Source organism: Aedes albopictus, chromosome 1, assembly GCF_035046485.1.
Source record: "Aedes albopictus strain Foshan chromosome 1, AalbF5, whole genome shotgun sequence".
Taxonomy (NCBI): domain Eukaryota; kingdom Metazoa; phylum Arthropoda; class Insecta; order Diptera; family Culicidae; genus Aedes; species Aedes albopictus.
The window spans coordinates 189,706,622-189,734,574 of record NC_085136.1 but is presented as its reverse complement, the minus strand read 5'-3'; the positions used below and the strand labels follow the sequence as shown (position 1 = coordinate 189,734,574).

The following is a 27,953-nucleotide window of genomic DNA, read 5'->3' as shown; positions in this document are numbered from 1 at the left end:
TGACTTTTATGTAAAACTTTCAATGCATAAGTGTAAAGGAACAAGTCATTGTTCTATTTTTCAAAAGTACCATTTATAATCCTTCAAAATAACCAGAATATCATTGAAATTGAAATATGTTTTTCATATGGTGAAATTCTTATAATTTCGAAGCAGCAGCAAATAAGGTATTACGAGTGATTGAGTGTGTCCACCATACAAACAAGTGAATTGTTAGCTTATCTACATGTATCCGTAGATTTAGCAATAGATGAAGTATTATATGTTTGATCAGAACACACTGAAAATAGCAATTTCAATGTTGTAGTCAATTCGGGGCGAAATGAACACTGGCAATTATGAATGGATGTACGCGCGTTGCATACTGTTAGGCGTTTTAGATAGTTTGAAAAAATTCAATCCGATTATTTTAGCCTAAAATTTATTTAATTAACTTTGAAGTTATGTAAACTCGTCTAAGATGGAGTATAATATCTGTGGTATTGATCTCCGATGGCAAATTACTTAACTGGTCGATATTCTCAAAGATACATCATAAAATATGCAGGGGTGTCCATTATGCCCCGATGGGTGTCCATTTCGCCCCGTACCTTTCCTGCCAGCCCTAAAAAACACTCGGTTTTCAATTCATTATTTCTTCACAATAATGACATTCTACCAGCTGTAAATGATTGAAATACGTAGGGAACAAGTTAAAGTTGTAAGCCAACTGATAATATGTTATGTTTTTGGCTGTTATACAGGCTTAACATACTCATTTGCTTAGGGTGTCCATTATGCCCCTAATCCCCCTACATGCAATTATGAATTAGGTGAGTGAAAACATGAGTAATCAAAGCTGTTCTTTTCAAGAAAGATGTGTAGACGTAACATACGAAGTGGGACTAAACTGAATACTGCGATTCCCGTTAAAGAGACGTATGGGCAGGTGTGAATCGACACGACTGATCCGCTGATATACTGGTTCGAGCACACATCATTGGGGTCTCCAGTTAGCCTAGTGGTAAAGCTTTGGATTGCCAATCCGGAGACGGCGCCCAAGTAACAATTCCACAACTGTTTAGCTTTCGGTGCAATTTATTAAGGTTTTATTGTAGCAAATCACGTGCTGATTTAATTTTAAAGAGCATTTAAGAATGCAATCTAATCTTGCCTTATGTTTGGATTCCAAGATATCTTTGAAGCCTTCTTTAGTATGATAATCAAGGCAAAAATAATCTGAGTTTAAAAATAACTTTGGCACGGTACTCGAGACCCCAATAAATCCTCCTTTTAAAGCTGCAAATTATTAATTTATAAATGTTTTTATAAAATGTTTCATAAACTTATCTTGCCTTTACAAAGGTCACTTTTAAACCAATTACCCTCAAATATAATAAACCGGCATTTAAACTTGCTACTTCCTCTAGATAAAGGCCATAATAAATATATTGCACTCTGTTGACAAACAAACAGTGAATAAGAAAAAAAACAGAGAAATTGAAAAGCAAATCTGGAGTAGAACTGGCAAAAGTGGAACCAACAAAATGCACGTAGGATCACTATTCACGACGTTTTTCAGAAACCCATTATTATCAGTAAATGTGGGTAGACATGTCTACATGATTATTCTTTTAATTGTCAACATAAACCAACGTCAGCTTCCACTGCAATCATTTTTTAAGCCGACTTATAGTATCGTTTCGAAGTTGCAATGCTACCGTGACTAGGAAAAAAAAATATTTGTCCAGTCTTATATGTGTGAATTTATACTAACTTCGCGCTACCAGCTCCACAACTGGAATCTTCCGCTACGGGTTCCTGAAATCCGGGTATCCAACAGTCTCCGGTACCCAATCACTAGACACTGCGATGTAATCTTATCATCCTCGGCGGCAAAGAGAATACTTTGTACCGACGGAATACGCAACCGGCGCGGCAGCCAATCGGTGAAAAGCTTCACAAAGCAAAAGTCACGGCCCTCGCGGAACAACCAGAATGATGGTCTGCTGTTCATTTCACACCATTAACACAAACGCGAATATTAACAAATTATCGACGCGGATTCTAACCCAAATGACAACAACATCATCTGTCAAAATTAAGTACGGGTGCTGCTTGGTCATCATAAAAGCTGAAAAATAGCTGAACGGTTTACTATTGGCATTTAAGATAACCATTCAACGATCATAAATGCCAAATAAAAGCTACTTGATCTTTTGTTTGCATTCATGTAAGCAAAACAACATTTCTAGCTCAAAACTGATTTTTGTGACTCCTCCATGTTGATTTTTATTTCTTCAGGAGATTTGCATAATTTTCACTAGCCTGTTTCATGGATTTTATTATGCGTTTACAAGTTTTAGGTGATCAGATAATGTTTATATTATATTTCATAACATAAACACTGCACAATTTAGCCTACATTGCAAATTTCTCATTTTCACCTATTTTTTTTACATTTACAAATAATTTAAAATAATGCACTTTTCGAGAGGGCACTAGAAATTTCACAGTTTTTCATATATGTTTCACAATGAATCTTACACGGCACTTAAAATGTTGGCAATATATGACAAATACTGTGCTTAAAAAATGAATGACACTTCGAATGGAATCTGCAATCTAGGTTTGTGTTATGTTTAACCAAATTAATTTATCGAGACTGAATGAATGTTATAAATTCAAAATTGTTATCATAAAAGTATTTCGTAGATTGAAGAGCATTTGTCTAGATGAAGCGGCATGAATTCAGCAGTCATAAATGCTGTTTTGTTTTAATTACAGTTTGCAAATGGTTTCTAAACGGTTATCAATAGCCGATCGAGTAACCTTTATGTTTTTGATGTGTGCCTCAATAGCAACTTTATAACCCTCTTTAGAGTGGGCCAACTGGCCGTATTCTAGTCTTAAAAACGTTGTGCTAGAGGTTTTGAAGGTAAAATCGCTTTTCCGATGGATTTATCAATGTTGGTTTATAGCACTCTTGTAGTAACTAATAAAATTTAAATTGCTACTTGGGCGGGTTCGATTCCCGTTCCGGTCGCGGAAATTTTCTCGACACCCTGGGAAAAGTGTATCATTGTCCTTGGCTCACAATATACACAAATTCATGCAATGGCAGGCAAAGAAAGCCCATCAATTAATATCTGTGGAAATGCTCAAAGAACACTAAGTTGAAGACAGGCGGAGGCCAAGTTCCAATTGGAACGTCGAGCCAGAAAGAAGAAGAAGCACACATCATTGCAGAAGATAAAAACAGCCTTCAGGAGCATGAAATCAAACAGAACCCTGGAATCGATCACATAGGGAAGTGGAACCATCTTGGCAGGGCTTCTATTTGGGCACTTTTCTGCTATAACTCAGTCGATTTTGAACCAATTGACACACTTTTTTGAACGCTGAAGAGTACGTACGTATAGTATGTAGCCGTGTACGAAACTTCAAGGCAATTGGTTTGAAATTGGCTGAGTTATAGCTAAAAAAGGCCCAAAATACCAGCCGCTACCCTGTTAGTCGTGATGCTGATTCCTAATATCTGAACAACTGATGCATAAATTGGCTTTTCTGCAATATCTCGATCATTGCAGTAACATCAGTAGCCAGGATTGCGTACCGGACGATCTTGTATGATCCACACCATTTTTGGACTTTCAATGAATTACAAGAGTTAATCTACTTGGTGTTCATTGATTACGAATAAATCGACCGTCTCGGAGACGGCAAGGTGTACATAGCTGAGGCGCAATGGTATCCTTAGGGACCGTCCATTTAGGAGAGAGGGGCAGTGTCTGATATTGCTAAGTACGAACCATGTATTAGGTAGGGGAAAATATGCTACGAGGAAGGAGGGGGTGTTAAAAATCGATCAAAAATAACTACGTCATTTGTAGATGCTCCATTGCTTCCTTAAGAAAATTCCCGAATCAGATCAATTCACAAGATGACGAGACTTACTATTAATTCCAAAGTAAAATAACCAGCTCAGTAAACTTTAGATATCATTCAGCATTACGTCCCTTAGTACGACTGACTGCCGCTGATATCTGCACAGAAGGGCAAATAATGGATGCAGCTAAGCGGAAATACGTGTAGAAATTTAACAGAAAAAAAACGCGGCAAAAAGTGAAATCGCATGCAGTCATGGGAGGAGCAAAAAAATGTTGCTACAGCTTTATGCAGAATTGAAAACCTGTATACATATTCATGGGATTCCCAGTGCTCAGCTGAGTACACTGCCGACCGAATCGCCCTGCTCTGGAATTCCCTGGACTCATGTTGTGACCTACCCGTGGGAACTGTGTCTTTCCTAGTCACGGGTTGTCAGAGTAGAAATGTTAAATAATGCTTCGAGAACACAGGGCACAATAAAAAACGTACCAGATATGCTACCGTTGTTGCTCTGTTTGAGACATTAGAAACTACTACGGTCATTTAGTTTGTTGCCAAGGGTATGGCACGACGAAGCACACAATGTAGGTTAAAACGAAAACTGCTCGAAGAGAAACATCATGTAGCAACTGTTATGAAGTATGAATGACCAGGTCTCAAATATCCTTCACCCTCTATTTCCTCCAATTGTGAATGCATGCGAATGGTGTTGTGACAAATTATTCATGTCGTTCAGGAAATAATTCATACGTCGTAGCCGTCATCGCTGGGAGGAGAAAGTTTTGAATACATTCGTTTTCATTAACTATGTACCAACAGGACGAAGGAAAATTATTTCTGAATGAAGGGGATCGTTTCTTAATTTCCAAATATTTCATGGTTACACAAATACATGAAGCTTTATTTTTTTATCGAAATGGAATGTTTTTACAGCTTTCACGCTGTTTTCTGCAAATACAAAAAAAAAACATAGCAGTATCTTAATGAAGTGGCTTAGTTGCTTTAGTTAACAATGACACTTGTGCAACATTTAGCATGAGTAATGAATATGTAAAATTCAAGAATTTTGAAAATTCATATAACCTGACTTTTCATTGATCAAACTGTGCATAGTTATAATGAAACAGTGTAACTTAAACTATTAAAAGATTTGCTCAGAATATACAAACTCATTTCATGAAGAAGACTCAAGCAACCGAAACTTACAGGTGGCCAAAACTTTCCTGATTTGCAATTCAGATACGTCTCAACAACAAATTTTAATGGTGTCTTCTACATCTTCCATGTTGAGGCCAACTGCAACAATGCTAAATGTTTGCTGATGTACCTCAACAACTAAAAGCTCTCGGTCGACAATCACGGTGAGCACACTCAAAATTCAGCTTGCAAAATATTTTTTTCTCTTCTCCTCATAGGAAACGTTTCGTTTTCGCTGAAGATAGAAATTTACTGATATTTTCCCAGGCGGATGTCTTAAATGGAATTGAAATGAAAACGAATTTCGATTTTCTCTTCATCACCGTCAGCTACGAATGGAGACGGCGGCGGATGCTGTGCGCCGTCATCGTTCCGTCCGCACTTTCCAGCGGAAATGTACAACCACGTCTACTCTGGCTAGTACCTTAGCCAGTCAGCCAGCCAGTCAGCCTGCCAGGGGGGAATACATACATTGTGAGTAGGTTGAGAAATGGTCTACCTCTGCTGGTGGCGAGATTAGCGAATCCAAGATTAGGCGTAAATGTAAATTTGATTTAAATTGATTTTTGACGAAAGATGAAATTGAATTCCGGCGGATGCGTCCTTCTTGAATGGATTTTCGAAAAGAGGATGGAAATTGATACTTTCTAGCAGTGCACGAGATGAAAGATAAGCAGCATTGCGTTTGAGGTTTAATTGGAAGTGGTACACAAATTACGCGACTTTCAGTAACGAATGGACAACGTTTCTTTTTTTAACTACGAATTGCTTAATTTTATTCTTTGTGAATTGTTAAAGGGTTTTTAGACTTTTATGCAACATGACTTCATTTGTGTTTAGTGTATTTCCCCTTGTGTTAGGAGGCAAATCAAATATAGATTTAGAATTTTGAAATTGTTGTTTTTAAGCTCTAATTTGTATCTATTTGAGTTCGCCTTATGCGTTGTACATAGTGTTGCTTGGTGATGCTTCGCAAGTCTATGGTGGCGGTCAAGCCGAACCATTATAAGCCCATGACAGCTGCAAATCAGCCAGGCCCCGTGAAGTTAGAGGTGCCTTAATCTATCCAGACGGAGGGCTTCGCATGCACGAAAAATACGCCAGACGCGACTGCTTACGACAAGCAGAAGTGTACGACGCAGCCGTCAGGTGAGGAGCTACCACGCGGCGCTCGCAAGGCTTGGAGGTTTTAAACCCCTAGTCAATAATATCAGTACGTCAGACCCCGGGGTCTGAGGTTAGGGAAAGTCATGAAGAGGGCGCCTCCTGAATCCTAGCGGATAGGTACAAGAAGAAGAAAGAGGAGCAGGAAAGTAGGGATGCTAAGCCACGCAAAGGTAGAAGGGTATGCACCAAGGGTAAAAAGGGCGACGCCTTGGTCCTTGGAAAGGGGTGGAGATGAGGCTCTCTTGGACCAACTCTAAAGGTAGAAACCTGGACAAGATCACGAAATCGTAAGAGCTCACGCGTCGAAGTTGAACGCCGCGATTCAACATCGAGCAGCTGCGTAACGTAGAAGTGGCTCAAGACTATGCGCAGCAGTTAGCAGTGGCCCTACCAACGCAAGAGCAGCTTAATGCAACTACACTTGGAGATAGCTGGATGGACATCCGATCCGCCATAGGTAGTACCTCGGCTGCAGAACTAGGCTTCGCGACTCCGAATCACAGAAATGACTGGTACGACGGCGAATGTGAACAATTGAAAAACGAGAGAATGCAGAATGGGCGAGAATGTTGCAGCACCGTACGAGATGCACGTTATATACAGGTGCGGAACAGGCAGAACTCACCCAGACAACCAGTAATCGTTTAAGATGTTGCATATGATGATTAAGTGGAGGCCATACGTGCATGCCTCCATTTAGGCGCATGTAAAATGTACGCATATCGCTTCCAGTTTAACATCTTATGCAACATCTTATACGATCTCTGGTTGACTGGGCAGTCTTCCGAAAGAAGAAGCGCCAGCAGGAAGAATGAGATCGCGAAGCTGGAGGAGCTGTACCGCGCCAAGAAGGCACAAAAGTTCTACGAGTAGCTGAACTGCTCGCCCAGAGGATATGTGCCACAAGCCGACATGTGCCGAGACAATCACGGGAATCTTCTCAGGATCGAGTGTGAGGTGGGAGAAAGATGGCGCAGCATTACAATGAGCACCTCAATGGTCACGTTGCAAGCACCGTAGGTGGCGTGGTAACAGCTCGTGCGCAAGACGAAAGATTTCCAGCCCCTGATCTCCAAGAGATTGAAGAGGAGGCTGGCTGGTTGAAAAACAACAAAGCCGCTGTAGCAGATCAATTATCAAGCGAGCTTTTAAAAACGGAGGAGAAGCACTCGTGAAAGCACCACACTGGGTCACTACCAATATTTGGGAGGAGGAAGTATTACCGAAAGAGAGGATGGAAGGTATCGTGTGTTCCATCTACAAAAAGGGCGACAAGTTGAATTGCGGAAACCATCGCGCGATCACACTACTGAGAGCTGCTTACAAGATACTCTCTCAAATCTTATGTCGCCGTCTACCACTGATTGCAAGAGAGTTCGTGGGGCAATATCATGCTGGATTCATGGGTGAATGCAGACCACATGTTCACCATCCGCCAGGTGTTGCTGAAATGCCGCCGCATCACTTGGTCATCGATTTTAAATCGGCGTATGATACAATCGATCGAGACCAGCAATGGCAGATTATGCACGAATACGGATTCTCAAATAAGCAACGAAGGATCGAGTGATGTGCGTAGCTCGAGTCCCTTAGAAACTATTCGAGGGTAACGGCAAGATTGTGCTTGCTGTTTAACATGGCATCAGAGGAGAGCGGGGACAAACACGAATGGAACGATTTTCACGAGGTCAAAGTCGAAATCGGAGACACACAGATATGATCGAGTAGAACGGAGACGATGCCTACGTACAGCAGAGAACACTCAGATCTTGGTCTGACCGGTAAGGTAAGGTAAGGCGTACTGGTAGACTCAGGCGATTGCGAACCTGCACAGCGCCTATCTAGGTATGGGATGCAGCAAACGTGAGGAACGACATGAATGAAGGCTGGCGTTTACGGCTGCCATGACGTGCTCAAAGCCGAAACAATGGCTATCAAAAAAGCCTGTTATGAGGATCTCTGTCAGTAAGGTAATAAGAATCCTTGAGGTGACGCCTTCAGGGTCACATGGAGTGCTTCGAAATGCGCGGCACAAGAGGCATACGCAGGACTGCCAGGATGGCCTCTATGGTCAAATGGCAGCGCGCGTGGGACAGTTCCATCAAAGGAAGGTGGACCTATAGGTTGATAGCGAGGGTAGATAGTTGGATTAATAGGCGCCATGGGGAAGTTATATTCCACCTGACACAGGTCCTTTCAGGTCATAATTGCTTCCGACAGTATCTACACCGTTTCGGGCATGCGGATTATCCCGAATGCCCGGTGTGCAATGGTTTAGAGGAAACGGCGGAACTCGTTTTATTCGCGTGCCCGCGTTTTCGCACAATGCGTGACCGCATGCTTGCCACATGCGGGGAGGACACAACTCCGAACAATTCGCTCCAGAGGATGTGTAGGGATGAGTTTGGCTGGAACGCCGTTTCAACGGCTATCACCCATATCGTCTGGAAGCTACAGAGAAGGTGGCGCGTGGACTCGGAGAATGGCTAGTTCAGATGCAGTACAAGAGGTGGTCCAGGGGTTCGGAGTCGGCTTCGTAGGTCATACCGGTGCCCTGTGGTCGAGATCGACCCTTAAAGCGATTAAGTGGCCGCGGAGAGGAAGTCGCGGTTGTGGTGCTGTCGTGGCGTTGGTCTACTGGGTTGGATCCGAGCCCGCGGTTGAAAAAGGGGCCCCGGCAAGAGTCGGGGCAGGTGGAGACCCTGCTGTCAGCAACTTTCTGGTGCAGCTGATAGGACCTGGAGGGTAGTGATACCCTTGCATTCAGCAGGTCAGATCGGGTTGCACGTGGGCATCTGTTCTTGATGTCTGCCAAGCAGTTGGGCGCGGGCGGGGTTGACCCTGCCCGCCTTCCGAGGACAAAGGGAGTGGTGAGGACCACTTGGAAAACTGGCTAAGCGCCAGTATGCTACCGTGATGGACTCTCCAAAGCGAGTCATCGATGTTCGTTGCTGCAGGCTACACAGCTAACCTTGAGGATGCGATGTGCACTAGCCGCTCTCTGAAGTAATGCCTTCTTGGTGGTTCCGGAGAGACGAAGGGTTTGGCGACCATAGGAATGTGTTTTAGTTAGTCGAGAAGAGAGTAGTCCTGGGAGATGGCAGAGAGGATCAACGAAAGGTTCTTCTCGCGTCATGGTTCAAGTCCTCGGAGTTCTTTTATAGGTACACTGGCACTGGAGACTGGGGTGGGTTATAAGGAGAGGATCACTTATGAGGAACTTCCGCGTCACGGCGGGGAAGATGCTCGAGAAGATCATGCTCAACAGACTGTTGATTTTATTGCATAGATGGTGATCAGTTCGGCTTCTGGAAGAGGAGGTTGACAATAGGCACTATCTAATCGGTAACAAAGACCGACGAGATACATACTTAGGGGTATTTAAATCTGTGCAGTAGTGACCCTGGTTGTTTGGAACGCGTTTAAAAATGCCAGTTGGGTGGCTATAGGGGTGCCCCCTGCGTCTTGGAGTACCCGGTTACTTGTCCAAAGTTGCTTTTCTTTACGAAGTGCAATCAGAATTACAAAATTGGTAAAGCAATATCGATTTGTAATAGGCTGTCGAAAAATATGTTTCTTTGACCGATATTGTTTGTTTTTTTTCGGGGATTTGAACCTTGTATGGGTCATTCGTCTCGTGGACCGATATTAGCCAATCGCTTATCGAATTCAAATTCAGTACCTGAAATGCTCAACCATTGTTCAGCCTGTATTAGAAATTCGGATTCATTCCTGAGCTGCAACAGAAATAAAACTAAATTGATATGGAGTCATCAAACAAAATATTCTATTGTGCTGTTCTGTCTACAGTGATAGCGAACAAATGTTCCAACCAAGAACTACACAATCAAATAGCCAAATTCACATGTCACTTGTTCTTTTCAGTTCTCAAGACGCTTCCAATTATATTGCGTTGATAAGTCAATATTTAAGAAAATACAAAATTCAACAATTCATCACATTAAACAGCCGGCAGCAATGATAAAAGCAGAAACCAAAGATACACTTACTACATCTGGCGAATGTTTATTCACCAAAGGTATATCTTCGTAAAGCCATCCTACCTGCGGAGAGCATCAGAGATAATGTTAGCGATATTTCCTTGAATCTTCTGCTTCGTCAGCGAAACGCGGCGACTTGTTATCTCGTTTTCCTAAATAATCAATTGTCAACAAAAGATTTTCCCCGGCTCAAGCCTAAGCAAGACGAATGATTTTTTCTCGACCTCGGCGGTGCTGGTGGTGGTGCTATCAACCAAAGTGCTAAGTGTGAGCAGAAAAAATGTGAAAATCGCGTCTTGTGACTGAAAGCTGGGCCTGGACAGGCAGGCAGGCAGGTAAATTGCTTGCAGTCGTCGTTTCATACAGTTTCCCTTGAGTGCAGGACGAAATTTTTTTTTTCTGAAGCGATACGGGATCTGCATGCTAATTTTCCAGTGGCGGTGGCAGACGTCTGGTGCTGCTTTAACCTGAAGAAGCAACATATGCTACTGCTCGTTCAACTTTTTTTTCAGTAGTTCTCAATAGTGTTTTTTGCAAGAATTTTCCATCAAAAAAGCCAAGTTTTCGTAGAGTTGAAATGCGTCTCCCGAAAAAAAAATGTATTGCTTCGTCCATGTAATGTGTGCCCAACCAACACGAAGTCGTATATGATGTAGAAAATGATGCAAAAGTGGAGTTCATATGTGTATATACTTCCATTTGACACGCGTAAAATATAAGCATATCGCCTCCAATTGTGCATCCTATTCAACAGCATATACGATGCTTGTATTGGCTAGGTACTCTGCTCATTTAACATTGTTCAGTCCTCGAGAAAAAGTGTCCCCATTTCTTACTACTTTCATATATTAAGCTGTCAAAAAAAAAAAAAATAAGAAACCAATTCTGTGTGATTGTGCTGTGAATATTTGAGAAACACTGTTCCACTTCACCATACCATAACACGGCACGGAATGGTAGTCCAGAGCAGTTATTTCCGTTGATTGCTGATTGATTTGCTGAGATTAGACCGTCAAAATATTTATGCACTCTACTTTCGGATTAGTTTGCGTCGTGAAGATGTAATTTCGGTAGCCCTGCTAACGGTGATGTTTTGCTGCCGTTCTGAGAGCATCGCAAGCTCACTTATTTCCTCGACAACATGCGATGATAAAAAAGCGTGCTTTATTTCCAAGTAGCGCACTTCCAGCGAGGAAGGATCCACAAATATGCTTGTTGCGAAGCATGGAACATTACCTGCAAGTAGAAAGAGAGGAAAAAGCCGTTTAGTGCCAGGAGAAGCACAAAAAATCAATCTCAAGAGATTCTTGACGTTGGTTGTTAGAACGGGGCACAGCATTAGGATAGCAGAGTGGGTGATGTTATAGAAAAATTGTTAAATCACCTCGTTATGTGCTCTTCAGTAGCTATCCTTACTGGAGCACGCTGATTATCTGCGCCACTTGAGATTTTCTTCCTTAAGCCAACCTTTCTCGAGCAGACGAACGAAGGAAGCAGCACATTCAAAAGAGTTCCGCCGGATCATCTCCAGTGTCATACTATTTGGATATGGGTAGAAAACGCTCGACACCGGGCAACCTTCATAGCAGGAACTTTCAATAAAAATGTAGTTTTATAACCCTGACACTATACGACGAACTGGTGGTCTGGTAAAGCAACAGAACGTTTATTATGGAACAAGCAGAAAGTCTTCGGTTCATGCGAATGGAACGTTTTTCCGCACACAAAACGGAAAGAATTTGATATGAGGATTTGCTAACTGCAAACGTTGAACCATTTAAAAAAAATCAAACAAGAGAGATTAAAGCAATTTATTCGATTTATTCTGCTATATTTTCTATTTGATACGCAATGAAGGCGTCTTGGACTAATTATTGGATTTACAGCCCATTGAAGCCATACTCAGTTTTATGTTTCCGTTTAAATTCCGAAAATTGAAAAACAAAACTAAGAAATAACCTATGCTCCAAATTGCATTTGTAATACAGTTGGGTCTCCTATGAGTCGCTACAATCCACCTTGAGATTTTTTTTTTATTCGTGAAACTATTTCGCTGCTGTTTTGCACCCAATTCACCTGATTTTGTGAGTGGCTTTAGGGTCTTCTATAGGCTTATAACACTACAAAAACGAACTTAACCTTTCAGAATGTGCGCCTGTTTGTTACTAAAACTGCACCGCGCTCGCGCTGTTTATGACAAGCGAGGTTTTTGGTAGTGTTGTTCTTTTTACAACAGCGCGTGTCCTGAAGGGTTAATTTGTTAAAAGACAACGTTGAAATTGCATTCGGCATTAGTTTGTGTCACCGTCCTAAACGGCAACATGTTGACTGCCCAGTCAACCAGTGATCGTATAAGATATTAAAGTGGAAGCGATATGCGCCTAAATGGAGGCATGCACGTATATGGACTCTACTTTATCATCTTATGCCATATCTTATACGATTACTGGTTGTCTGGGTGGTTATGGTTTGGAAATCGCATTATCGCAGTAACGTTAATTTCGAACGTCTTGATCGGTAGCACCAATCGCAATGAGTGCAATAGCACCAATAGTGATGCCTGAAGTCAGCCGCACTGAAACAACGGATCTACGGCGACGAAAAAGACCGAAGAGTGCACCGATGTCTTCGGGAGTCGGGGAATATGACTAGTCAGTACGGAGGTAAGCGCGACCGAGAGAGGCAGTTGGTTGTGGCGCTCTTAGCCGCACGGATGTGCCACGTCACCCAAAATTTCTAAAACCTCGGAACTTATTCTGTGTAGACAATTACAATAATACCCACTACAACCGCCCCCCCCCCCCTACGAAAAAAGACGTCGGGAAGGTCCTTTGCAAGCTGCTTCGCAGTTATTCGTGAGCCTCGGGTCGCAAAGCAATTACTTCGGCTTAGGTCTACACACCTTTTTTGGGTGCCCAACTAGTCCTTCTATCCCATATGTAGGGTCTGGGACCATTTGGGCAGGAGCACCTATTTTGGGCACTTGCTGCTGTAGCTCAGTCAATTTTCGACCAATTGACATAATTTTTGGAATACGGTAAGACACGCACAGTATATAGCCATGTACAAAATTTCATACCAATTGATTTTAAATTGACTGAGTTATAGCAGCAAGTGCCCAAAATAGGTGCTCCTGCCCAAATGGTCCCAGACCCTACCTTAGTTGTGACAAGGTCCTGGCCATTACGAATTTTGGCGACTATGTTAATGCTAATATCTGCTCTGTCCCTTTCATCTTCTAGACTAGACAACTGTCCATCTGTCATGAAATGTTGACCTGATAATAAGACGTTACAATGTTAGCACTTGGGAGGAATTTTCTTTCACTGAGGTGGGTGAACTTTGTATACCATACTCGAAGTCGGACCAGCACAATATCATTCCCCCGGATCCCGAAAAGGCTCTAACTACGGTTCTTTTTCGTGCTAGAAGTATACATTCTCCAACAGCGTTCACTCATAACTGGTCATCCACTTGCAGGAGAAAATGTTTACTCAGTATGTACCAATCCCCGTTTTTGCCCGGTTGGCGTCTGACCGGTTCCGTATTATCTAGGTTGCCATGGAAGCAAGTATATTATATGTGAACATGGTAACACTAAACACCAAATTATTGATCTCGTGCATCGGCGGAAACGTTATGTTACTCTCAGACGAAGTGAAAAATGTGATGCTTTGTTGTTTATTCGGAACAGCTTATGCAGTGACAATTATGTTGTCGATAGAAAGATAAAGAATCATCGTGAGCGCTGGAGTGTGTGACTTTTATTTGTCATCCCATGCAGTAAACATTCATTATCGTCGATCATCAATATTAACTTCTTTTCTCGCGTTAAGCACTGTTCCTTTGAATTCCACTGAGAATTTACATCGAGTCGAGTCAAGTACAAGACACTGAAGACGACCTTACAGTTGAGGTCGAAATGCGTATCTGTCAAAGGATGCAAATTCTTAGTGGAATTCAAAGGAACAGTACTTAACGCGATTTTCTTTTTATTTACAGATATTCCCCTAACAAGCCCAGGTTAATCATCATTCTTTTCTCGATCACCATAGATAGCTGTGTAGAATCGGAAGCGCTTGTCTCAATTTGCTAATAACACTACGGGCGTCTCCAGTTAGCCTAGCGGTTAGAGCTATGGATCGCCAATCCGGAGACCGCAGGTTTGATTCCCGTTCCGATCGGGGAAATGTTCTCGGCTCCCTGGGCATAGTGTATCATTGTACTTGCCACACAAACTCATGCAATGGCAGGCAAAGAAATCCCTTCAATTAATAGCTGAGGAAGTGCTCAAAGAACACTAACTTGAAGAGAGACAGGCCAAGTTCTAGTGGGAACGTCTTCTTTATAAAGAAGAAGAATAAGAACTACGGACCGCCTGTTTAGATGGTAAGAGTTCACTAACAAGTGACCCTTAATTCATAGTGTGATGCCCGCTTTATGCTTACCGTGCCTAGGAATAAATTGTTAAGGGAGTCTAATAACAACCTAACCGCAAACGGAGCCTGTGGGGAGTACCAGAGTGCCCTCAACAGTATGCCCTTACTGCGCTAACCGGAGCAATGGTGCAGTGGACATTATGTTTCTCCGAGACAATCAGCTGCCTTTCTTTAGTTGAAACTAAACTAGCTTGAGGCTAAATAAGGCCGGGATTATGAAGATGTTATTGATTAGTTTAAATTGTCACCTACAAGTTCTCGTGACTTACACATTGTATTCTGTGTATCCTCACCTTTGGCGTTTTCCAATCGATACCGATCTGGTTTTACTGCTGCTGTTGTTCTTTGTTGTGCTGTTATTATAAAGAGCTTAATCTTGTCAAATTTAGGTAGTGGCTACAGTTAGGATAGCTCAGATCAAACTTCAGCATAAAAGAACAGCAACGATCAATTTTTGCAGACTTATGCAAAATGCTACAGCCTAAGTAGCCTTGGTCCAAGAACCTTACTTTCGTAAGGGGAATTTCTGTCTAAGAAACCTTGTGAACCCGGTGTTTGCTACTCTCAGTAAAAATGAACTGGTAAACCTCGCGTGTCATGCCTCGACCATGTGTGCTTATCAGCAACGCAATTTTTGCTACAATCATCTCTGAACTAAGCACCAGAGATGTATATGCTGTCACAATTGATGTATCCGATGGAAATCTCAATAGTAAATACGTCTATTGTTCAGTTTTTTTTCCTAGTGATGAATCATCCCCTACGAATGCTTTCAAAAAAGCCATCGCATACTGTACTACAAAAGGCCTTCCGCCAATTGGTGCAAGTGATGCTAATGTTCACCATATCAACTAGGGCAGCTCAAACATTAACTTTAGAGGTTTTAGTTTTAGCTTTAGTAATAAAAAAATAAAAAAAATAGTACCCTTAATAAAAATCGAATGAAACCAATCAGCAATGGAATTGTGAGTTGGGAGGTTAAAAATTGCTTTGTTTTATTTATTTAGAAATCTGCGGCTTCTCGGACGTTCACACCTTTCCGAAATTTGGAAGAAACCTAAAAAAATCAATAAAAACACGACATTTTATAAGCTAATGAGCATTTGCAAACTTTTCACGACGAACTAAATTCGGGTACCAATTTCTTTTACTATACCTTCAAGCATAATATTTCCGGGCACAAGCCAGTTTAGGAATATTCAAGTGATACCCTTGCTGTTGCGGAAGACGCTCCACATCGAGAGCTGTCTCCGTACCTACCACATTCAGTTGAACTATGCTTCAACTTGTTGACTCCTACCAGGCAGCTGCTGCTGAGGTTTGTAACCGAATGAACGTGATTCTCTGTGGCTGTGGATGTGGGTGAGGCTGGCGTTGTGATGAAAAAAAAAAAACGGATGACGGAGCCGCACAGCCAGCCAACGTCGAAGCGAGTCATGAACATTCATGATTACGATAAACCCTTCGTTATCCTTTGTCTGAGGTAGCGCCAGGCCGGATGTCTGTCAAGGGATGCCATTCCGCCCCACCGTCGCTTGTGATGCTTGCTTGTGCATGAACGTTGGTAACCGAACTGGTGAGTAGTCCAAGATGCCGTCATAGTGAAGCCTGGTGAAAGGACGGAACATACCCTATTTAGGGATTTCTTCCTGTTCGCACATATTTTGTAACGGACTCATTAAGGCTCAATTGAAAATGGCAAATATTCCAGAACTAAAAAAGCACTTTTTCCCAAAATGATCTATAAATCGAAGAAAATAAGAATGTCCGGTTGTTTATTTAGTCACTTTTGACAATCGGACACAACGGTTTTGTTTGCTTTTTTGTCATTCTGGAGAAAAGTGCTTTTTCAGTTTTGGATAACAGCAATTCTCATTTGAGCCTTAATATCACTTAGCAACATCTAATTGCTATTGTTTCAAAAAAAAAATCAAAGTTTTTTTTTCCGAATACATGAGATCTATATATATAAAAATGGATTTCCGTCTGTCTGTCTGTCTGTCTGTCTGTCTGTCTGTCTGTCTGTCTGTCTGACCGCTATGGATTCGCAAACTACTTGACCGATCGATGTGAAATTTTGTATGTGGATATTTTTGGGACCGGGGAAGGTTCTTAGCTTGGTGCGGGACCTCTCCGGTCTCTGGAACGGGGGGCTCCCATACAGATGACTTCGCCGGGGACGTCCCTATAGAGCTGCATGTCAAAAATCACAGTAGGCAGGCAGAACGACGTTTGCCGGGACAGCTAGTATAATATAAATATGAGATATTATGTATTTTGTTTTTGTGAAGTTTTTATCTACATTCATGTTAGCTTGATGCAGTTGGAAATTTCATAGACTTTTATAAAAGCATTTATAATCCAGAACATTAGAAGGAGTCATCTCTTCAATTGTGTTTCTGTTACGCTTCTGCCTTTTAGACCACGACCGACCTGATATCCCATTTAATCCCGTTCTTCCCTATACATATGTACATATGTGTGCGAAGGATAAACGTGCCCCAGTCTGAGTGATGTTTCTTCAACCAACCGTTAATGCGATGATAAGAAAAGCAAATATTCATAACCATGCATCGTTCTTTTTTTTTGCTGGCGAAAATTTTGCGAAACCAGTGAGTGAGTGTGAGATTGCTAAATTGTACGAAAGTGTGTTTGCGGAAGCAGTTGAGTTTACCCTTTCGCGGGCTTTGTTTCATACTTTTTTGAATGCTCGGCGATAGTTAACGTAACTATGAGCAAAATAACTGGGAAATGATTTCGTCAATAAATAATTATGGCAAGTGTTGGGAAAATACTTTGTAGCTAATAATTATGTTTTTGATTAAGAGTTCAATCGGTCTCATTAGTCTAACAATATAAAAGAAAAATAAATAAACCTTCATCACATACCAGCACAGTCAGAAAAGCTGCGCATAATTTGAAATCGATTCCGACTGTCGGTGTGGCTTAATCACGAATTGATGGTCAATTACGATCCGCTTTGCAATATTTCTGCCAAATCCAAAAGAAAACCATTTCCAAATAAAGCAAAACCTCATTAATCATTGGGACAGACGTGTAACTGCTTAGGCGATAGATAGGCATTGACTGAAAACGGACAGCAGCACAGCTAATGAAAATGTGATTAATAAAACAGAAATCCGATTCTTGGGTCCAAATTTGCTTTCCCTTGTTTTGCTTGGTAATGATTGACTGATTTTTTCTTCTGCTTAATGCAAACCGCTAGCATTAGGATACTGTGTTGCCTTCTCGCCGCAATAACATAGAATTTGAGTCTCGTTTTGAGAAACAGGGAATCGGTATAAAAATGAAATAGATCTATCTATTATTGTCAGACTTGCAAACATAAAAACATTTGGGGAAATTCCTGAGGATTTTTTGTTAGAATTATTGAAAAATTGTTGCAGGAATTCCTGGAGTAATTCTTGGACACATTTTTGGACGCATTCCACGAGGAATTTTAGGATAAACTCTTGGAAATATTTCTGGAAGCATGCTTTCACGAATCCTTAGAAGCATTCCTGTTCAATTCTGAAATGAATTCCTGGAAGAATTCTTGGAGGAAATCCTAGAGGAATTCTTGGAAAATTGAAAGAAGAATTTTTTGCAGGAATTTTTGAAAGATTTTCTGATGGAAATAATGCAGGAATTTCCAGGGGAATGTCTAGAGAAATTCCTGAAGGTTTACATTCAGGAATTCTTCGAAAACTCCAGAAGAAATTCCTAGAGCTATTCTAGGAGAAATTCTAGAAGGATTTTTTAAGAAACTTCTGGAAGAATTTTCCAAGAATTCTTGGAGAAATTCCTGGAGGAATTCCTGAGGAGGAATTCTTAGAAGAACTGCTGGAGTAATTCCTGAATGAATTCCTTAAGGAATACGCGAAGGAATTCCCTCAGAATTTTTTGGAGGAATTCCTGCAAAAAATCTTGGAGGAAGTCCTGGAAGAATTCTGGAAATAATTTCTGGAGGAATTCATGAAGGAATTGCTAGAGGAATCCCTATAAAATTCTTTGAGAAATTTCTAAAGAGATTTTCTGACAAATTCCTGGAGGAATTCTAGAACAATTTCCCTGAGGGATTCTTCATGGGATTTATGGAGGATCTTTTGAAGAAATTCCTTGAGAAATTCTGGAGGAATTTCTTGCAAAAAATCCTGGAGAAATTCTTCAAGGAATTCCTGGAGGAATTTATACAGAGATTCTCGAAGAAATTCGTAGTGGAATTCCTGATGGAATTGTTGAGAAAATTCCTGAACAAATTATTGTACGAAGTTCAGAAGAAATTTTCGTTGAAGTAATTTTGAATGAAATCGCGGAAGAATTCCCGAAGAAATTCATAAAAGAATTTCTGGTGGAGATTTTTGAGAAATTTCTCAAGAGATTCTCGGAGGAATTCTTGGAGCCATACTCCAAGTACCAATGGCAGCTAAATAACGGCTTTTTCAGCCAAAATTTCTAAAATAAAGCTTAAGAGCGGTTTATTTATCTGTTGGACAACAATAATGTTTGTTGGGACCTGGAGGAATTCTTGGAAGAATTTCTGAGGAAATTCATGGATAACTTCTTGAGTATTTTCTGGACGATTTCAAGAGGAACTTATTAAGGAATTCCTTAATAATCCCTAGAGGAATTCTTGAAAAGAATCTTGAGGGAATTCTTGAAGAAATTCCTTAAGGAATTCTTGGAGGAATTCCTGGAGGAATTCCTGGAGGAATTCTGGAAGGCATTACTGTAAGAATTTTTGGAAGCGTTCCTCTAGGAGTTCTTTGAGAAAATTAACGGAGGAATTCCTGGAGCAATTCTTGGAGGGATTCCTGGAAAAAATCGAGGAATTCTCGAAGGAATTTCTAGAGAAATTCCCGGTACAAATCTTTGAAAAATTCCTAAAGAGATTTTCAGAGGAATTCCTGGAGAAATCGTTGGAGAAATTGCTGGAGAAATTTTTGGAGACATTCCAGGAAGATTTTTTGGAGGCGTTGCTGTAGCAAATCTTCGAAGAATTCCTGGAGAAATTCTTGGAGGGCTTCTTAGAGAGAATTGCTGGAGGAATTCCTGAAGGAATTCCCAAAGAAAGTCGCACAGCAATTCCTGGAGAAATTCTTGGAGGTGTTTCCGGAAAAATTCTTTGAGAAAATTCTAGAGGAATTCTTAAAAGAATTTCTGAAGGAATTCATTGTGGAATTCTTGGAAGAATTCATTGTGGAATTCTTGGAAGAATTCATTTTAGAATTCTTGGAAGAATTGCTAGAGGAATTCTTGGAAGAATTTCTAGAGGAATTTCTGGTAGAATTATTTTAGGAAAGAGAATATTGGAGGAATTTTTGGAGTAATTCTTGGACAAACTGCTAGAGGAATTCTTGGAGAAATTTTCTCAGCAATTCCTGGAAGATTTCTTGCAGAAATTCCTGGAAAAAATCTTCGAGGAATTTATAGAGGGATTTCCGAAGAAATTCGGGGTGAAATTCCTGGAGAAATACTTGGAAGAATCTCGAGAAGAGCTTTTGGAGGAAGTCCTGGAGGAACTCCCGATGGAAGTGCTAGTGGAAATCCTTGCGAAATTCCTGGTAGGATACTTTGAGAATTTTTAGAGACATTTCTGGAAGAACTCTTGGTGGCGTTTCTGTAGGAATTATTTTAGGAAATATTGGAGGAATTCATAGAGGAATTGTTGGAGGAATTCCTGAAGGAACTGCTGAAGGAATTCCTGATGGAATTCCTGAAGGAATGCCTTAAGAAATTCGCGGAGAAATTCCTGGAGAAATTCTTGGAGGAATCCCTGGAAGAATTTTTGGAGGAAGTTCTGGAGGAATAATTGAGAGAATTTCTATGGAGGAATTCTGGGTAGAATTGTAAAAGGAATTCTTGGCAGAATTCTTTGAGAAATTTCTGCAGATTATCGAAAGAATTCCTGGAGAAAATCTTGGAAATATTCCTCGAGGAATTTTTGAAGTGATTTCTGGAGGATTTTTTGGGGGGAAATTCTAGAAAAATTGTGGAGGAGTTTTTGGAGAAATTTATAGAGGAATTGGTTGAGATATTTCTGGAGAAATTTCTTGAGGAACTCATGGAGGAATTCTTGCTTGTACTCCTGGAAGATCTTTAAAGTTTTTCTTGGAAGATTTCTTAGTTTTTCCTGAAAAAAATCTTTGAGGTGTTCCTGCAGGAATTCTTTGATAAATTTTTTTAGGAAATCTTGGAGGAATTGCTGGAGGAGTTCATGGGGAGATTCATTCAAAAATCGTGGTTGAATTCTTGGAGAAATTTTGGAGAAAGTCCTGGAGGAGTTCTTGAAGGTATTTCTGGAGTAATTTCTGGAAGAGTTCATGGATGAATTCTTGGAACAATTCTTAGAGGAAAATTCCTAAATTTTCTCATTTTTTAAAAATTTATTCAGCGAAATTTCAGGAAGAATTCAGGAAGGAACTTCTGGAGGAATACTCGAAAAGTTTCTAGAGCAATTCTTGGAGGCATTCCTGGAGGAATTCTTGGAGGAATTGCTGGAGGAACTCATGCAGAAATTCTAGGAAAATTCGCGTAGGATTTCCTGAAGGATTTTTTTTTGTAGGAAGTCCTAAGGAATTCTTGAAGGACCTTCTGGTGAAAATTCCGGAGGAGTTCATGTTAGAACTCTTGGAAGATTTGCTGGAAAAAAATCTAGTAGAATTCTTTGAGATATTTTTTTTCGGATGAATTCCTGGAGAAATTCCTTCAAGAATTTTTGAGGGGATTTCTGGTGCAGCTTTTAGGGGAATTCCTGGAGAAATTCTTTAGAAATATCTGGAGGAATTCTTGAGGAATTGTTAGAGTAATTCCTAGAAGAATTGTTAGAGTAATTCCTTAGGGATTCTTGACGGAATGGAGGAATTCCAGAAAGAAATTTGGAAGATTTTCTGAAGGTAGTCTTGGTAGAATTCATGAAGGGATTCTTGGTGAAATTCCTGGATTATTTGAAGGAGTTTTGGGATAATTTCTGGAAAAATTGTTGAAGAATTCCTGAAGGTTTACATGATGAAATTTCTAGAAGAATTCTTGGAGAAATTCCTGAAATAATTCTAGAAGGAGTTCTTGAACAAATTTATGGAGAAATCATATAAAGATTTCAAGGAGCAACCATTTAGAAATTCCTGGAGAAATTCTTGGGAAATTCTGGGGTGTGATTTTGAGGAATTCCTGAAGAAATTCTTGAAGAAATCCTAGAGGTAGTCTTGGAGAAATTCCTGATATAATTGTATAGCCTGTAGGAATCAGTGGGAGGAATTCCTATATGACTTCTTGATGTAATCCCTGGAGGAATTCCTTAGTAATGCCTGGCAGATGTCTTCGAAGAATTCCAGGAGGGATTCCTTGAAGACTGAGGACTCCCATGACAAATTGGTATAGAAATTACTGAAGAAAAATCCCTGGAGCTATTCATGGAGAAGTCGCAGCAGAAGATCTTGGAAAACTAAACATTTTAAAGTGCCTGGTGTGGTCTTGATATGTACCAAGCGATCACAAATGTTTAATAACATCGAAGATTTTGCCGTCTTTCAATAATACATGCAATAGAATTTGGCCAAACCACTTTCGGTCAAGTTGATTTCGGAAAATAGCATACTGCCAAACGATCTGTTGATGAACGTACTACAGCCTGTTTCCCCTGAAATAAATGTACTACTTTTAAAATGATTAATAATTCAAACTTTGTATCACGTATGGCAACATCATGCAAAAATAAATAGATTGGATCCTTCCTGGTCTAAACTTCTTCGGAATACTTCTAGAAAACTTTTCAAAGATTTATTTCATTTTCCGTCAACAACCGTGTTCCAAGGGAGTAACTTTTAAGGCAAACTTGGACACGGCTTTTCAAGAGAGTAAATTTTCATCAGCTCGATGTACTGCCATCAACTGGAGCACATTGGATGAAAATGATTGCTGCTGATAGGTGAAGTTGGCAAACATTCTCAACCAAAAGTCTGCTTAGAGAGTACGGCCACAAGGGCATGCGGTAACCATCATATACCTACATATTGTTTATTTTTAGGTATCAATTTTCGATACGTAAATTATTGAACGTAAATAAATAGCTATGCTCTTTCCTCCACGTTGAGTCTTTTGCGCTCAGAGCATGTCCTGTCCTATTCCTTGAACTCGACAGAAGAGGCACATAGGATGCTGTCAGGGAAAGCTTCCTCGCTGATGAGTGCTGTATGATGCATGTTTTGGAAAACTTTATCAAAGCAAAAGGCATATCGCTCCTCAGGACATGTATCAAGTTACGTCAGCCGATACCGATAGCCTCCTACAGAGTGTCGCTCACTTTTTAGATTGAAACTAACGTATAGGTGAGGTATAGCACATATTTGCTGTAGGGAAGATGGTAGTATACCGTATAAAACCGACACAAATTGACAAAGTGATCAAGTGTGTACCTTCAAAGGGAAATGCATGTGTTTACTGGGCAGACACTTTCTAGTGCATCATCACAGTCATCACCGCCGCCATGAAAAACCTAATCACCATGATACCAATAACGGTTTTGCACTAGAGTACATAGGTATAGGTTACACATCAATAATTTCAAGCCTCCTAATTTGGTTACCGAATAGCTTTTTAACTGTAGGTGATGCATATCAACAATCTCTGACCGTCTCCTGTAATCACCGTCATCATTGGTGGAAACCACAACTGTCGCTCGCTAGGTCGGTTGTGCTTTATCTCCTGTCGAAAATCACTGCGCTCGGATGCCTGAGCTACACGCTAAGAAAATGTTACTCTAAAATGAGTAAGATTCACACAAAACTGAACTAAACTGGGACAGCTCAAAAAATGAGTAAATTGCATTTCCAGCGATAGCGCTGGACCAAGTGCAAAAATCCAACTGGTGTAAGCCGTATAATATTCTTCACATCATCAAGAATATTATACGGCTTAAACTGATGAGATTTTCGCACTTGGGACAGCGCTAGCGCTGGACAAAAAATTTACTCAATTTTGAGTTGTCCCACTTTAGCTCAGTTTTGTGTGAATTTTCTGACCGTGTAGTGGCACTGTCGGAGTGTGGCAGGGTAAGTGAATGACATGGCACAAGTTGCCCGTCCTCTTACTCATACCTGCCTTTTCGATGGAGCCGCTCCACTATGTGCTGCTGTGTTTTGTGAAGTGTGATGGGAGGAAATGAGGAAAATGTGGGAAAAGGCACGGAATATAAAAAGGCAGACTCAAACAGGGCGGCGCGGCGCACGAGGATGACGTGCCAAGTGAACGTTGCCATTAACCTGACCCCGTCACCTCCTTCTACTTTGGATTATTGAAAATAGGAAACCTTTCGTGACTTGGTTGGATTCGGTGGAATCTAGCAGTGTGCGCGGAGAAGCGCACAATTAGGGATTATCAAGAACAGATGAAAATGGTTTGCTTTTAATCACAAATCAAGAAACAATCATGTATTCATCTGGAGAGTAAAAAAATGCTCTACGAATTGAATACGCCGGTGAACACGTGCTATAAAAATGTTTTAAAACCCTAGAGCTAAGCCCTCTGGTTGTCAAATTCTGATTAGCACGTATCTGAAGAAACTCCCAGAAACCCCTTCTGAAGTAGTTAAAATTCATCCGGCTTAAAACCTCAAGCCCTGACCATAAATTGAACGACCCCAGGTATAATACGCAACAATTGCTTTGCCAAATGACTTTCAGTAAAACAAACGCAGTACACGTAGTAACGGTGCTAACTCTCGATGAAATTAACCGATGCGCAAAGTCGCCACAGCGACCCAACGTCAGCACAAAATGTGATACAAAATAAGCTGTCTTCTCCCTTCACCGGGCCGGGACCGTGCCGGGCCCCGACCGTGCCCCGGTCAACGATTTCTTTCTAACGATATCTACCCAGCCAACACAAAGTCTTATATGATGTTGAATAGGATGCTAAACTGCCGTAATTCTGCAAAGTGATGTAAGCGACATTGATAGTTTTGGCCCAATTTTTGGTTATTATGCATATAACTCTTGGCACGGTAAAGGTTCCATTGTGATCCACTAGCCTCTGCCCAGCAACTCCTATCCCTACCTCCACCGGCCGGAAACTATGAGCAACCTTAGGGAAGATCGGGTAACCAACCCCGGTGGGAACTTTGGTCGTAGGCTGACAGGGAAGGGGGGGTTTGCTTCGGCAAACCTGAGCGTCTGTTCTCCAGGAGGAGCGGCTCACAACAGCGTCTGATCGGCTCCACCCCATTACCCCGAACGCCATTACCCCGAACGCCACTACCCCGAATGCCATTACCCCGAATAGGCCACTACCCCGAAAGCCATTACCCCGAATAGGCCACTACCCCGACAGCCATTACCCCGAATGGGTCATTACCCCGAAAGCCATTTCCCCGAAAGCCATTACCCCGAAATCCACTACCCCGAAAGAGCCATTACCCCGAATCGTTCAGGTGAAGGTGATTATAAGTTAGAAAAGGGTAATCAGTAACTAGTGTAGGTATGAATACTCTTCTCCATCCTATGCCCCTATGTTAATTCTATTCTTAAACAGACGATTTAGGTGCCGATTTTTTCCGTTTTCTTTTTGTAACGAGTAAAAAAATATAAAAATAAAACACAAATCAAATAGCTCTTATTTACTTCGTTTTAGATAGCATGGCAATGGGAGACAATTGTTTAAGATATATAGGTTCCGTTTCCCTTAGGTTTCCGTATGTTGTGCTTCATGCAAAAGTAAGGTTCGTGAAAATGAAAGCAGCAAACGCAATGAAATTAAGTAGACAAGTAACGACAAATTTTCCATATTTTAAACTAGCTGCTCTTTTGAACTTATAGTTATGGCTATAAAAACTACAAGTATTTCAAACTGGCATTTTCCCTTCTTTTAAAAGTTGGTTGGCCTCAAGCACGATTGTAAACTGGTGGCAAACGATAGTGGTGGTTATCAAACTACACTTCTTCAAATATTTGCCTTCTTTTAAAAATAGGCTGTTCTTTAGAGTTTGCAGTTTCCAACCGTGTACTATTGCAGAGTTGTTTGGTAGCCAAACTGTTAATTTCTTTATAGAAATGTTTCCTTCTTTTCATCAGAAGCTGTTCTTTCGAGTTTGAGTGTTACGTTATTTGCAGACGAATAACTAACTCCATAGCGGAATTGTTCTTCTTTGAATAATAGGCTGTTCTTTCTAGTAAAATTTTTCAGAATTGACTTGCGGCCAAACTGGCAACTAGATTTCTTTTGATTTTGATGATCAGTTTCCAGAACATCAATCCCTAAAATTTTTTTCTGAATATTTTTTTCAAGATTGTAGTACTGGACTGGATTTCAGATATTCAGTTCAGTTCACTTAGCAAGGTGGATCCAGCATCGTTGGACCAAATTAACTATTTTTTTTCTGACGACTAAACTGTAGGTTTTTTTTCATGAAAGGCTGTTCTTCTAGCTGCACTTATATAGTTTACTGGGAGTGAAAGCTGCTTACTGTATATGAGATTTGCCCTTCTTCAATTTATAGGCTGTTCTTTCTAGTTACGTCATTACCCGGTTGATTGGAAACATATCTCTATTAATTCCATCTGGTGTTTCTCCTTCTTTTAAAGTTGGGCTATTCTTTCGACTTATATTGTTACAAATAACTCAACGTACATATGTACAGATGGGTAAATTATTGGTTAAATTGGGAAAAAATCCACAGCTCAGGTGAAATTTGAACTCACGACCCTTATTCGCTAGACAAGTGCTTTACCAACTAAGCTACCGAGCCAATTAATGACCCGGCAACTTAGTTGTACAACAGAGATGGTTATATTTGCGGTTTAGAGGAAGATGATATAGATCGATGAGATTAGAATTGAACCTTATGATAACTAAGTTGCCGGGTCATTAATTGGCTCGGTAGCTTAGTTGGTAAAGCACTTGTCTAGCGAATAAGGGTCGTGAGTTCAAATCTCACCTGAGCTGTGGATTTTTTCCCAATTTATCCAATAATTTACCCATCTGTACATATGTACGTTGAGTTATTTGAATTTCATAATTTGACCATACGGATTGGTATTACCGAAAATTTGCATTTCAAGTGAGTTGTTACAAAGTTGTTTGGTAGCCATGTTGCCCTTTGCAGATTCATGTATAGGGGCCGTGCATAAACTATGTAAGTAGGAAAGGGTCTGTCCAAATTCTAAGCTCTATACAAATTTACAAATTTTTGTATGAACAAATCGTGGGCTTTGTGGCCGAGCGGTTAGCGGAGTTAGTCGTTTAGGTATCTCGCATACCTCGGAGTGTGGGTTCGATTCCCGCTCCGGTCGAGGTAAACTTTTCGTCAAAACAAAAAATACTCCACTGGGCCGCTGAGTGTTATACGTGTTGTCCATTGTCTAATGTTAGTAATGTACAGTCTGTGCGGCCTCTGGCCGAAGACGGTGTAATTGTCTTTTGAAATTCTACGATGAGGAGGGGGAGAGGACCGAGGTGACCAAAATTCGGTCTACGTAGTTTATGAATGGTCTCATAGGAGATTTGCCATTCTTTAATTTATATGCTGTTCTTTCTAGTTATATCATTGCAGACCTTATTGGCGGCCAACCTATCAATCACATTTTTTTCACATTTAAGGAATGTTTTTTTTTTTAAGTTACACTGTTATAGAGTTTTATTACCAAATCGTCTATTCCTCCTTAAAAGATTTTTTCTTTTTCTAACTATAAAATGTTCTTTCCGGGCCTATTTTGCAATTTGTATTATTTGATCTCGCCTAATGATCATTAGACTCATTAGTGATACTTTGGCCAAATGTCATTTCGGCCTAATGAGCCAATATCGATAGCCAGTATTTGAAGGACCTTTGCTGACAGCTCTATCTCATACAAGATCATCTCTAATACGTATTATTCCATTATTTTGTTTTAAGATTATTCTTTACAGTGATATCTTCTGGTATTAAAGCTGTCAGTAATGTTATTAAATTAATACAAATATAAAATACCCATCATCAGAATAACCCATCTAAAAATATGCTTTCGGGGTAATGGCGTTCGGGGTAGTGGCCCATTCGGGGTAGTGGCGTTCGGGGTAATGGCCCATTCGGGGTAACGGCTTTCGGGGTAATGGCCTATTCGGGGTAATGGCTTTCGGGGTAGTGGCGTTCGGGGTAATGGCGTTCGGGGTAGTGGCATTCGGGGTAATGGGGTAGAACCGTCTGATCCCCATGTTAGGGGCGGCTGATCTACGTCCGAGTGCCAGGGAAGGACTCTAAGCTCAACTGTGCACTATGGTCCTCCGGAAAGTAGGGGGTTGGTGTCAG

The 27,953-nt window shown here is 40.8% G+C and overlaps 1 protein-coding gene and 1 long non-coding RNA gene across 6 annotated transcripts in view; both read right to left on the bottom strand.

The window, feature by feature from the left end:
• Positions 1–27,953, bottom strand: part of LOC115257156 (uncharacterized) — a 771,557-nt gene that overhangs the window by 435,799 nt on the left and 307,805 nt on the right. The gene's annotated exons all lie outside the window — the stretch shown is intronic.
• The window catches only part of LOC115254541 (uncharacterized), a 142,240-nt gene continuing 124,332 nt past the window's right edge, over positions 10,046–27,953 (bottom strand). Inside the window, exon 3 of the long non-coding RNA XR_003891897.2 lies at positions 10,046–11,471. This is a non-coding gene — a long non-coding RNA (uncharacterized LOC115254541). The remainder of the gene's footprint in view (positions 11,472–27,953) is intronic.